This window comes from Apteryx mantelli, chromosome 16 (assembly GCF_036417845.1).
Source record: "Apteryx mantelli isolate bAptMan1 chromosome 16, bAptMan1.hap1, whole genome shotgun sequence".
In the NCBI taxonomy this organism is placed as follows: Eukaryota; Metazoa; Chordata; class Aves; order Apterygiformes; family Apterygidae; genus Apteryx; species Apteryx mantelli.
In genome coordinates, this window is record NC_089993.1 from 5,672,643 (window position 1) to 5,686,825 (window position 14,183).

Sequence of the window (14,183 nt, forward strand, 5' to 3'; positions counted from 1 at the left end):
CTGGGTTTTCTGTCTTGTTTGTTTTGATATATGCCTGAAGAATGGCACAAGAAGAAATAGAGATTTGTAAGCTAAGATTACATGAAGTTGTGGTAAAAAGTCCCACTTTTTCCCTTTTGTCATTATTATGATTAGGCAGCCTTTGAAACTTAGAAAGAAAACAAAGGCATTGCAAGTTTCCACCAGATTTTTAAGGGAAAAAAGTCGCTGCTATTTGGAAGGAGAAATAAAAGGAAAAATTACTACCAAATTTTTCCTGGCTCTCTCAAAGCACATTTCCAGCACACATGTAAAGCTGATTCAGTCCTTAAACTTAATCTTTTCCATTAAAGCTTTCCACTTATGCAAAATATTAAAACATCAGAGTACAGACTCTGGGTATATCTGTGTAGCAATTTGGGGAAAAATAGTGGGGAGGAGCATATAAACGAATCTTTAATTAGGTTTGACTGACAGATATATAATGCGTAATCCTATATGCACAATGCAGTTGGCACCTTGTAGAGCCTGGTTTGCACAGATGCTCCTCAATGTTGCATAAAAAAGAACTGTGCTCATGCAATATATATTTTTCTATGTATTTCAGTTTTACGTGTTGTGCTTTTAGCATGTGGTACAGAACAACTGAAAAAGAATAACCTGCAAAATTGCAACTATTTCAAGATAAGTATTTACAGTTATGCTAAATTTTTAAAAGATAGTTTTCACAACATGTAATCATGCTTTTTGACTGCGATCTGCTAATTTTTCAAGCACAAAGAGCTAAAGCTCAAGTGTGCTGGTGTGCATGAAGTCTCTATTTCTTTTGGCATTCCGTAACCTTTTTATTAAATGCAAAACTTCAGTTCATGAACCACATTTCATAAACTAAAATCAGGACATACCTTGCCTTGCTCTCTGACGCACCTGTTGTGGATACTAGACGACAAAAAGGAACTGTACAGAGCAGTAATTCTAGTTTTCTGCTGTTGATATGTGCATACCAACTGCCCTGGTTCTAAACTGTTTTTGTTTTGTATGTTGTTTCCTAAATCTGGCGCCTTGCTCATCCTTCAAGAACGCTTTAGTGTATGCAAACTGCAAAAGCATATAAATAGCAAAATTATAGCAGACTGCAATAGCGTAAAGCACAGAGAGTGAGTTAATTTCATTTTTCCCTAATATACAAGCACCTGTAATTTCTCTTCCACTTGTTGATGTTTGGATGCACCTGTTTGTTGCTATGTTTCCTGATAGTAGCTTTAATTGAAGTTGTATTTTGAATTTGCTAATAGCACTCATTGTAATTACTGTGTAATACTTAATTGGAATTCATGTAATTATTATTTTAAACTACCTTACACATTCTGATTTGAATTTTTAATTTAGCAAACACATAGTCAGATCCTCTCTCTGATTCCCTTTTGGATCACTGAGAATGGAGCATACATTTTAATGCTTCAGGTTTTTTATGCAGCAGAATATCTGTGATCTAGAGTCCTGAATATATGCTGCTACTTGTATGTGCAAAGTTACTGTCAATCCAAAGTAATATATTTTAAGGTCTATTATCTGTGTTCAGTGACACAGTAAATCATTTTAGATTTGCGATTCTTTGATAAATTAGTATATATAAAATACTTTGTCTTATAAAGTACAATTACAAGTTTTTTGGCATTTTTCATGCTCACCTCTTAATGAAAATAAATCTCTGGTTTTGCATACCTACAGTATTTTTATTATTATTTATTTATTCTTATATGTATCTTAAGACTATCTGTAAGATTCATATCTGGAAGATAATACAGCCAAGTTTATATTCCCTCAGTACAAGAATTCAGACAGAATTGTGCATTTCCCTTCAGAGGTCTTGAGTGCTTAGCTCTCATTAAGTTTCTTTTCTTTATTTCTCTCTAGTCTGTCTCTTGAACAGACCATGAGTGAGCCAGGATATGTCTTTAATACCTATCAGAAAGCAGAGTATGCTTATGCTGAGAATCTCACTGGTCCCCTGTTCTTGATATGTAGGAAATATATTTAATTCTTGTAGAGGGCCACTGTTGAGTCTGGTAGCATGGGATGTAGTTTCCTTACAGCTGTGTGTGAATTCAGTTTCTTAATCTTCATTAAAGGAAATATACCCTCTGCTATGCCCTTCAGGTATCTTGGAGCAGCAAGTAGCCTGTCAGCATCATCCTCTAACTGCGTGTAGCTGTGTTTCAGCATGTTTTCATGGCACCGCAAGGAAACCACACTGGGCGGAAATAGTGAAATGGTATTTGCAGCAAGCCACGTTTGTAGATCTTTTTTTCAGTGTTTGGAAACCCGAGCAAGTGCTCGCAGGGTGGCAGCTGCCGCCTGGTGTGCGAGCGCCAGCGGCGGGGTGCTGCAGCTGGTGACCTGCCCGGCCGGGGCTTCCCGGCTCCCGCTGCACTTGTGCCCTGCTGCTCCGCGCTTGGGCGGAGGTGCGTTACAGCTTGGGTTTCACGTACGATCTAAAGGTCACTGTTCACATTTTCAAACCAAAGCATACGCACAGCTAAGTATGAGGCTTTTTATGCATGCGTCTCTCTTGTGCTCACGGCTGTTGCTTGCCCTGTCCTGCTTTCGGCCTCCCGGATCCTTGCGCTTTTTCTTAATTTTTGGTTCTGCTGCTGCTTCCCATACATCTGCTCGTGAGAACGAAGTCTTTCATTTCTGCTAGCTTTGATGAACAGTCTGTAACTCAGTGCCTAAATTCACCTTTTTCTTGATTCAAAATTATTGATCGATCAAGAATGACAGTAGAAGAGCTCATCTGTCCTGCCAGCTTCAGCTTTCGCCCAGACTTCCCTCAAGGGGCTGGCAGAAGCGCTAGTGCTGCGAAGGGCTTTAGATACCTACAGAGCTAGTGAGAGACCAAGTGGGATTTTGAAACTCGTACTATAGGCCAAATGCCTTTTAAAAAATAGCAAGTCCAGAGTGCTCTCTTGATTTTCTGTCATGGCATACATTGAAAAATAATATTCTTTTTTGTTCTGCACAGATGGCAGAATTTTGGCAAATGAACTACAGCATTACCAAAGATAAGTTCACAGACTGGTGTTTGTTCTCAGCATTAAGAGCCAGGATGAAACAGGATGAAGATACTTCAAAAATTATTACTACATCTGCGTATACTTTGATGGATAAGCTATATAATTCTATAGCATTTTAAAGAATATTATTATTATTGTATTACTATCATTACAACATGTTGCTTTCTTTCAGCATGTTCCCCATATGTTTTTATGGAAATGAAGTTAATAGTGACCTTTTCTTAAGAATGTCTCATGAAATTATAGTTACACTTTTAAATGTAATGAACTCTTAAGGCCAGATTTTCAAGTGGTATTTCTATCACTATAATTTCATTGACATCAGGGGACTTATGCCAGATTACACCTACAGAAGATCTGGATATGAAACTTAAAAGAATTATTTATTTTATAATTTTTTATGTCTAAGTTCAGACAGAGAGGAAGAAAGTCATGGTTACTGAAGTAAAACAGATGCCAAAGTCACATTGACTTTCACAAGTGCCTAAGTCATAAAGAGTTACGGAAATTTTGCTCCTAGATCTGTAGATAGAAATGTGTTAGGAGAAGTTAATGGCTTTGAAAATAAAAGACCGAAGTATAGTAACATCCTTGAAAATGCTGACTTCGTAAGTCAACATTTAGATGGGAGTCTGACTTCCTACTAGATAGCTTTTCAAGTTCTTTCTTATCATAGCAGTCCTTAATTAAAATAGTTCAATTCAAAGGAGCTGGGTCATAAAACTGCCTTGTTTTGCTGTGCTAAAGAGAATTTCTGCACTCAGCAAGACTTCATCAGCTCTCATAACTTAGCAGTTGAGTCAATAATCTTCTTTTCACTATAGCGAACCACACATTGAGAATGCTATAAGCAATTATTTAATCTCTGTAACTCAGGGTTAGTTCAGGACCACAGCGGTCTAATTAAAAAGCACTTCAATATGTCATTGATTTCTTGATATGACGACAAAGTCCTACTTCACTCCGCATTACTTTGAAGCAAATACTGCTAATAGCTAAGCTTTATTCATAAGCGGTGAAGGTATAGGGAGAGAGAAGTAAGTGTGTACATGTGCAGTTTGTAGGGGCAGAGGGGCAAGGGAAGAGTCAGGAAGGATCAGAAAATTGAGAAAAGAATTTCTGAAATTTATCTCCCAGGGGGAAAACAAGGTTGATGATATTGGTTTAAAATACTTGTTCAATGAGCCAGCCAAAGCAGACTCCATGAAGGAGGGTTTGTTGTTGTTTTCTTAAGATAGAGCTTTCAAAAAGCGCCGTGTTGGTTGCGTCAGGCATTGGGCTTCGGTGATCTGTTGGCTTGTCAAAACGTCAGCGTCGCCAGTTCATTGCGTTACCTTACGACTGACCTCCTCTTAGCCCTGCTTGCAGTAGGCTCGAGTCCCCCTCGTTTGTCATCTTGCAATCCTATTTCTAGTTTGAATTTCCATTTCTGTTGAAGCCATAAGTCCAAGTAGTAGCATGAAAAAGCTCATAATCTCATTCATAAAAGTCATGACCTTTAATTTGGAAGTCATAGCTCCTGAATAGCTGTAGTTAATAGTCTTTTCAAGAAGTCTATTCAGTCTTTGACTAAAAATTCATGTAGTAATGTTGATTGGGAAATTGAAAAGATTCATGTACACAGAGAGGTTGAAAATGGACTCTTTTTTCTGGAAAATTAGGAGAAAAAAGAAATCTCAAAAATTTAGTACTTTTCTTTTCGAGATGACGTGCTTCTATCATGCTCCTTACTCCAATTCTGCTCTGTAGTTTTGAGCTTTCTTGTATTAATAACAATGAAGACAGTTATATTATGGAGCCTGGTGTCATAAGATGATAGTGTCTATTTGCATAACTTTCAGTAAAGAATAAGATGCAAGAAAATTGAATGATAACAGTGTCAAGCTAGCCAGATGAAATATTTTGCTTTTTAAACATCTGAATTTCTGTAAAAAATTCTTCCATCTGACATTGCTGCTCTCTTGAAAACTGTCATTCATCCTTCACTAAAAACAATTTCACCAGAAAAAACAATTGGCTTTCTCTACCCTGCTACCATTTTCATGAGAAATAAGACAGTATAGCCTACTTTGACTTCTGCTAAGCAGCTGTAAGCAACTGTTAAGGGGAGGCTGTAAAGTTCTTGCTCTGATGGGCTTTTCATTGACGGACTCCTTGTCATCAGGAGTCCCAGCTGGAGCAGATCAGAACTTTTCTCCTTCCGCAGAGTTCAGTCTGCGCCTGCTCCATCAGGAGCCAAAGTAAGCATCTTTTGTAGCATAGAATAAACTCCAAATGTTTGATCTTGGAGAATTTTGGAAAATGGAATATATAACGGTCTTCAAAAGAAAATGTGTGGGACTGTAAATTAGGAGCTCGAGTCCCCTTGTCTTCTTGAGATTCCTCTCATGATATTTAGCATTCAGCTTACACCCAGAACAGCTCCACTGCTGTCGAAGGACCTGCATCTATCAAAGTCAGGGTGATGTGCCAGTAAATCCAATAGTTTTGCCAATATTTTTGCATCTTTTCCCACACATCAGGAGTTGCCTTGACATGTTGAAACAAATGCCACCAAACTCGTTTTCACATGCTTCTGCAGTGCGCAAATTTGTAGTATGCTTCTGCCTCATGCCTCTTTTGTGGTAGTACATTGAATTCATCATCACGTCTCCAGTGTCAGCAGATTTTCCAACTTCTGTAAACTTAGTTTTGATGGAGCAACTCTTTTTCATAGTGAATTCAGGACTGCTCAGTAGTACATACATTACCTGCCTCCCTGATTATTTTTAGTACGCTTGCAGGGGTGAGCTTCTCGTGGGAATTAACCGAGACTCGTTAATGATGCCAAGAGCCTCAGAACTGGCTGTCTCCAGAGAGCAAGTGGCCTTCTGGTAGTCTTCCTATTTTCTGGGACTTGCTTCCTACAGCAAAAAAGGGAAGCATGGTGGAGATTATATAGAGTTGTTTCCCACATTTCCAGTGAAGTGATTTAGGGCTGGGGTTGGGGTTAGGGTCGTGCAAGAGATGTGCCTCCAGCTTCCCACTGCCCCGGCAGCCAGAGCTCCTGAAGTCGCCCTTCCCATATTCTTTCCTGTTGAGCTCTCAAGGAAAAAAGATCTCATTATTTTGTTGCTAAATCCATAGTGTTGTGTGTTATACTGACTCTTTGGTCAGAGTTCAGTGTAACACACTGCCTAGGGAATATATATAATTCAGTATTTTTTAACTGAGATAAAGTTTTAGGAGAAATATTATGTGTTGCATTCAATTTTGAAATGTGGCAAGTGCTGTAAAATGTTTTTTTTTCAGCTGACTCAAAAACTTGAAGAAAGAATATACAGCCTGTTGCATTTAAAATACTTTGCCTGTTCTTGATGGGACTGAAAACTGTAAATGCATTTAGAGGGTTTTTTGGTTATTATTTTTCCCCATATTTGATAACTCATTGATAACCTTGGTCATTTGTTCGGCTTCAAGGACCAAACAGTCAAGAGTCACGAAAAGCTGCTAGTGTTGTTAGACATTATTACCTTATATAAAATATACTTCATGTGACTAAAAGGATGAATATCATTAAAACTGTGATTTAATATATATTCAAATGTTAAAGGAATACCCCTTTCTCTCAGATTGTTCAAGTTGCTTTGAATCACTACAATAACTCTATAAATACATTTTAGCTTTTTAGTGTACATTTAGTTGAACAGGTTTCAAAAATGAACGATATATACATGTACCAGAAGCAATTTGAAATGTGCTTCTTGCAACAAAATTCGGAAGTGCTGGAATTTGCTAAGGTTGTGAGCATTGAAATCTAGGCAACTTTTCTCTTAAAACAGCAGGAAACAAAACAAGTTCCTCAGAAAATGTACATTTTGAATGCAGGAAGTGTACACTTTTATAGATGTGAATATATGTAAAATTCACAGTCTTGAAATCTCTTTGGCAGGTTTTATTGGATCTCAAAAAACTTTCCACAAATTGTAAAATATTTATGATTGATTTTTCTCTACCTGTTTTATAAAGGGGTGTATGGAGGTACAGAAAAGTTAATATATTTCTCAAAATTCATCTGTGAATCTGGGCTGATGTAGAAGTAATATATCTCTTTTCAAAAGAATATTCTTGGTTTAGAAAAAAAAAAAAAGCACTTTGTTAACTTATAATACTCCTTTTAGTCCGTTTATCTTCCCTCTCCATACGCTTTTATATATGTGCAAGCATAACTATCTGCACTCAGATAAATCTCCTGTTCTTTTTTTTTTTTAATTGTAAGAACCCCCCCCGGCTCCACCATAACCAGGTCTGGATAACAGCACTAGTTTGAATTAAAAAGCTGCACTGTTTTAACAAACCGTTGATTGCTTATCTTCCTACTTACATTGATGCTGTCATTACTACTTTCATCAGTGACCTGTATTTTAAAAGCAGCAACCTTTCCCTTTTAATATATTCCCTCATAATATATTTCCCTCATAATATATTCAAATGAATTGCGCTTGCCCCTTCTCTCTTTGCACTTTGTGATGCTGAACCCCCAAAATACGTCTCCGTACCAGAGCTGCAGGGTGAAGGCAATGACGCCGAGATGGTTCACAGGCTGCGTTGCCGAGGTTAAATGCATTTGTTCTGCCATGGAAATATCTGGGATATTTTGTTTGAACAAAACATGAGGACAATGTTTTCAAAATTAACTAGTGACTTGAACTGCTGCAGGTTTTTTATGCCTGATTTGCGACATTTCAGATAGGACTTTCTTTTTTCAGTGAATGCTCTGCACTGTCTGAAGCTCTGGTTTGCTGCCTGCTGGTTGCCTGTAAGCAGCAACGCCTGGGCATCACTAGCCGGTTCCCGTAATCCCGGAGTTTGCCCCTTGATCTCCCTTTCTATAAAGTAAATAGGGCGGTTTCTAGTTCTACCTAAAAAGTCACAACTATGGTACTTAGCTTTTGTTAAGGCCACTACAGTACATGTGAGGTCAGCAAAGTGACGTGATTGCTTGATTCGTTAGAAACTAATATGTTTCTCAAAAGACTTCGCAGAGATCCGACTGTGAAACTCCGGCTGGGCTCCCTGGGCGCTGCACGGCTCAACCCCCTCCCCTGCGCTGTGCCCGAAACCCTCCGGGATGGAAGTAATTAAAACACCTGGGTTTGGATGTCGTTACAGGGCATTACATGGTATTGCAGCACTGTAGATAAACATAATTCTTGACAGGAATTTTTTTTAAGAGAGTTAGCCTGGGTACTTACAATCGAGAAGAGCTACGTTGGTAATGACTCGCTTCTGGGGGCTCTTGTTCCAGTTTTTGAAACCTTGCCAGTACGAACCATCGCGAGGCTGAAAGAGGACGTGCGGAGCTGGACTTCGCCGTAGAGTCACGTGTATCTGGTCACTCGGCCTACTCATACCTTTTACCAAAAAAAGTGTATTTTAAAAAGTCATGAAATATTCCAAGAAATATATATTTTTTTATGTTACCTAAATAAGCTTTTACGTGATAAGTGATAATGGCCTCAAAACATAGTCCTCTTGGTACATAATTGATTATCTAAAACCAGTAGCGACACATGCTTCACAATATTTGCATGTAAATAGTATCTACTTTGAAATGTAATCAGAAGTCAGATTTTTTTTAGAGGGTTTGGGAAAAAGAATGAAAATCATAAATGCAGATGGTTCATTTGAGTATATAAGAATATTAATAGCAGATATGAAGGTCAGAATTTTTTTTTCTTATATATACAAAATTGCTTGTGAAATGTTGCCATCATGAAACTGTGTTCATTCACTCTAAAGAGCCCTGGCTGGTATTCTGAGAACCTGAATAGGACCGAAATGCTGGGTAGCTATTTTGATGGCTGCCTGCACAGGTTAAATTTCATTTTCCAGAAGTTACTTGCTTTTCTCACATGCAGCAGGAATTATGCAAATGCAGAGTAAAAAACAGTCTCTGATCCAAATAAGAGACGATCATGTGGAGAGGAAAGACAAAAGATTGTTCCTTCTGTTGAAAGACTTGACGTGGATCTGGCATGTAGATATTTAAGTACTACCAGTAAGTAACCTCTTTCTTAGCTAAACTCTGGCTTTATTCAACTTGCTTTGCATTTTATCCTCTTTGGATGGCAGAAACAAAATCGGCAACATCCCCTTTTAGAAACATCCAGAAACATCCTCTCTTCCTCCACATAGTGTTTGTGGAGTGGTGTAAGCGTGTGTTAGTGTAAAACTGAGAGCATTGCTACGTATGGACTAATTAAAAATAAACTTAATTTTTGAAGGAGTTGCACGAGCTTGAGTTTGCTTGTGACTACCAGCCTAAATCCGGTTTCGCGCAGGAAGCCTTCCCTGGGAGCAAAGCCCTGCCATTCGGCTCCTCATACGTACCGGCTTCTGAAGCTACCGTGTTTTACATAAAAAATGAGGTACCTGTGACGAATCTGATACAGTGGATTGTCCAAAAACCTAGATCCAAGCAACGTGTTGTGATTGAGGACAAACATGATAGTGAAGGAGTGAGGTGTCTTTGACTTCTAAATATACGGAGAGTTGTCCATGATAAATGTAGTTCACGAAGCTGAGAGGGCCGTAGGTCGTGTGCTGATAAAGTGACTCCTTTCTGCAGAAGTGCGGTGGCAGCAGCTGTTTCTGAGGTGTGTTATCGAAGAGGTTCTTCACCCTCCTCAGCAGCACGCACCCGGTTCGTTCATTTGCTCTCTGGAGAGCTTCATCCTGCTAGTTCAGCACCGAATCCTTCTTTCCTCCTTTACCAATGTTAATTTTGATGCTAGTGGTGATGCGCAGGACATTTTTCTGTGCCTTCGGATGCAAATACTTAACTGCTGATCCGAAGAGGCAGGTCACTGTTTCAGAGGCTTTCCGGGACAGGTTTCAGGGAGTCAAGCTAGGTGAGGGCTGGCTAATGCCACCACCACGTCCCAGCGCCCTCCCCGCGGCGCGTGGGGCCTTGGCACTGCCCTGGGGACCGGCGGCGGCTCCCAGCGCTGCCCTCGCGCGGGCCAAAAGCTGTCGGGAGAAGGGAAGGCAGACCAGAATAAACATGTGGCAGTTTTCTGCCTTTGCATTTCTATCACCTGTTTGGGGCATGTTGTTCTTCCGACGCTTGCACAAGAGCTCCCAGGAAGGTGGGTTCTTTCCGTGGCCTCGCCGGGCGTGAGACCCCTGCCACTGCCTGGCTGTGCGTATATTTGTATTTAAGCAGGAGGCCCCGGAAACATTCAGTAAGCTTACCAGCGAAAATGGTTGGCTTCCCAATATCAAAAATAGTTGCATACAAACAGTAAATTAAAGGTGGCATTAATCAAAACTGTAAAGTAGCCTGTTTCATCCTCCCAGGAACACACCACCGCCTTCCCCCCAGCCCTTGTCAAACGAAGGGTTATTGCAGCGGATCTGGAAGGTCGTCAAGTCTTGGGCTATTTCGGGAGCAAGTTGCAGATGGTCTGTAACATGCTGAATAACGTATGTGGGAGTGGGGAGAGAGGGGCTGCAAGGAAATACTGCACCGATCCAAGTAAAACCACCTATTTTACATTCATAGGCAACCAGCCAGCTTTATAATTAAAACTTGAGCAATTGGTAGATAGGATTCAGTTTACTTCCTTTTCATAAAACGCAACGAAAAGCCCTTGCGTTGTTTGTTTCAAGTGGCAAAAAGAACACGTTTTGAGGATCTTTCCAGACAGTATTGATTTTCAAATCTCACTCAACAACATTCTGCACTCTGCAAAACCTTTAGTTTCTGTTTGGACCATATTTGTCTTATTTACAGGAGTACTGGTATTTTAATGGTGTCTTGTATTTATAGCTTGACATTTGAAGTGAAAATCTATCAAATATATGAGCATTATTACACATAATATAATTATATCATATAATCCAAATATATTTTTTCAAACTGTTTTGCATGAACTTAACTTAACTGCACAGGACAGAAGAACACTCAGTGCTTATTGCGTACAGTATATCAAATTCCAACTCTCTGTTCCTCAGTCTGCATCAGCACCTTGAGTGAGTTTGCTCTGAGGCTGTCTGTCTCTCCAAATCATGTGTAACAGGAAAAAAAAAAGATTAGACATTATACCAAGAGCAAAAGCAGACGGCCTGAGGCACTTTTTTCACCTAGGTTGGAGGTGAACATGTAATTCATTAACCAATGGCCCTTCCCAGCATTAGAGCTCGTAGCCTTCACACTACATCCTGGCCACATGCTATGATAAAAGCTGAAGAACTCTGCGTAACTGTGCTGGTGGTGGCTTCATTTCTGCGTGCAGAAAGATACAGATAGACCTGTAGTGGTATCAGGCATAGAATAAAAATGCAACAAAACCAAATACTCTGCAGTCATGTTTAATAATAATAATGTTAATTATGTCATAGAATGAAAAGCTCCTTTCCCAGTAGCATCCTGTGAGTTCCCTTATGGCTGTAGCTGGTTTGAAATGCATGATACTGGTGATGCTCTGTTCAGATGTGAAGAGACCAAGGATTTGGATGAAGTTGCACACAGATAGGTCAGCGCAGTGTCCTGAAGTAATAATATTTCAAAGTGCTTTCATTCTGATGGTTTTCAGAATAACTATTTGAAGTGAATTGTTGGCCTTGGACAAATTCCTGTAGGAGAGAGTGACGTCCCTGGCACAAAAGAAATCACTGTTACAGGTGCTGGAAGCGACAGTGCTCAGTGCCGACAAACAGGAAAGTTGACATAAAGCCTCCCATGCAATTACGGGCATAAATAAGCCTTCTCTAAAACAAGATTGAATGCATGGCCTATGGCACCTCAAGTTTGAATAATATAGCAATGGTAAAAAATTGAAAAGAATATCGGCAGTGAGGTAAGAGAAAAATTTAATTCTCTGATCCTTATCCTGTGCCTGGGTTTAATGCAAAATGTTTCTGTACAATGAATGTTTAAGAATGTTTAAAATTTTAATTTTCATAATATTTTACACATAGCTAAAAAAAAGCACTGTTGTTAACTCGAGGTGTGCGAGATTTCTGGACTCTCCATTAGAGTCATCTCCTCCAAGGCTGTCACTCTTCCTAAGCTCCAAAGGGCATCGATGTCTTCTAGCCAGTCAATATATGCCAAAGAATACCCAAACCCGTTCACAACAGCGGGCTGGTTCCTGGAGCGCTTCAATCAATAAAGTCAATAGGCTGGTGACAAAGTGTTATCCAGAAGACAAGTAAACAGAAAAAATAAAAATCGTTATCAAACAGCTGTTATCACTACAGTACAAAGTAAATCTCAGGCTTAACTTTGGCCGGACAGTTTTTTGAGACATACTTTAAGATAACTGAAGAGAACTAGGTGCAAAATCTCTGCAAAATCATGTCTTTCAAAGAGAAATCTAATGAAAGAGTAAGGAAATTATAAGTTTGCCGCTGATGACTAGCTACAGGTTTTCTTAGGGGAATGTGTATGAGCAGATGAGAAGTACAGAAATTAATTACATTATGGTCATGATTATGGGCCATGTGAATTTGAAAGTAGACTTTAGTATGGACAGGTAAGTCTTTAATGATCATATACATCCCAAAGTCTCGAAAGAAGCAGAATACGGACAAGGGTTTCTAAAGACTTGAAGAACTGGAAAATTAAGTGATTAGGCTCAGTCCTTTCTGCGTGACAAAATCTAGCGATTTCCATAGAATTTTGTCCCTTTCTCTGGGAATTATTCCAACTAGCAGATCAAACTTTCTGCTTTATTTATTGATTCGTCTGTTCCAAATACTCAGTTCTAAATATGCAGCGCAAAAGTTACCACGTGAATAAAATAAGGAGCTTAGCAGTATGCAACGGCTGTTCCTGAAAGTTAATTGTAACATGTGTATTTTTTTTTCACTTGATGTTTCTGCATGACGGTTGTGATTTTGAGTTAGTTACGACAGTCCTAACCTTTTAAATAGCTGAGCACCCTGGGGTCCCAGCTTGTCCTTAAAAATTAAAATGCTGTTCTGTTTCTTGTAATGCCAAAGCGGCATGTAACGCCTTGCTTCTCAGAACATGAAGTTCTGCTTCTGCATTAGCTGGTGTTACTTCATCGCCTGCAACCTGTGATTTGAAAGTTATTAAAAAATTTTAAGTGCTAGGAGTTCCGCAGAAGAGGAAGAAGAACAGTTTAATAATGAACAATATTATTATACCTGAAAATTTTAATTTAAAAGGCAGATACTTAATAACAAAAAAAGACTGGATCCGTAAGTCAAGTCATTTGACTGTTTCTCTGCAAAAACAGGTAAGAAAATAATATTGTGGTTAACTAGAAGCAACTCAGGAGGAACTTTACAATGAAGTGTGCCTGCCATTGAAGCAACCTTTTCCCATAGCTTCCTTCCCGCAGTGAATGTGTTGAAGCTCTCCTTCAGCATTTAAAGTTTGTGCTGTTCCTTTTCAAAGATGAAATGTTCCTGTGTGGGGAGTAAAATGAGAGATTTATAAAGAGCATTTGAGCTATGTTTGTCATCTTTCTTATGGAAGCATATTTTAATCTTTTTTTCTCTTCTCTTCTACGGGTTAATTTCAATAAACCAATGTTTTTATCCATCCGGGTCAGATACTTAAACAGGCACCGTAAACCTAAATGTCCAAATCCCCAATTCATTTCTGCATGTTGGGGATTTTTATGTACTTTCTGTAGGTATAAGCTTAATAGTGACCTGTGAGGGGCTAGAAGAAACAGTGGGGCTTTCTGTTTCACGTGTGAAGTATACTAAAATTTAACCATTTTAACATAAAAAAAGCTTAGCCAGTTATTACCAAATTATTAGGATGAATGATGGGAATTAAAGTCTACCTAAGATAATGGAAAATCTAGCCTCATTTGAACTCTATTGGAGTTTTGCTGTTAAATGTGGGAACATTGGACTTCATTGGCTGTAGTATACATATATATTTTTTACGTGAAAATTTTTAATAGATACCCTGCATTTGCTTTATTTTAAATTTCCTAACATAGCTACATTTAGGGTGGAGACTGTAATTCCAATACATTTAAAATTTTAAAAACACTTGATCAAGTAATGTCTTTTTTTTAAAATAAAACCAAACTCAAGGAGTCCATTTTAAGTCATCATCCTGTGACTCACAAGACTTTCTACTCCCCCACATTGCAC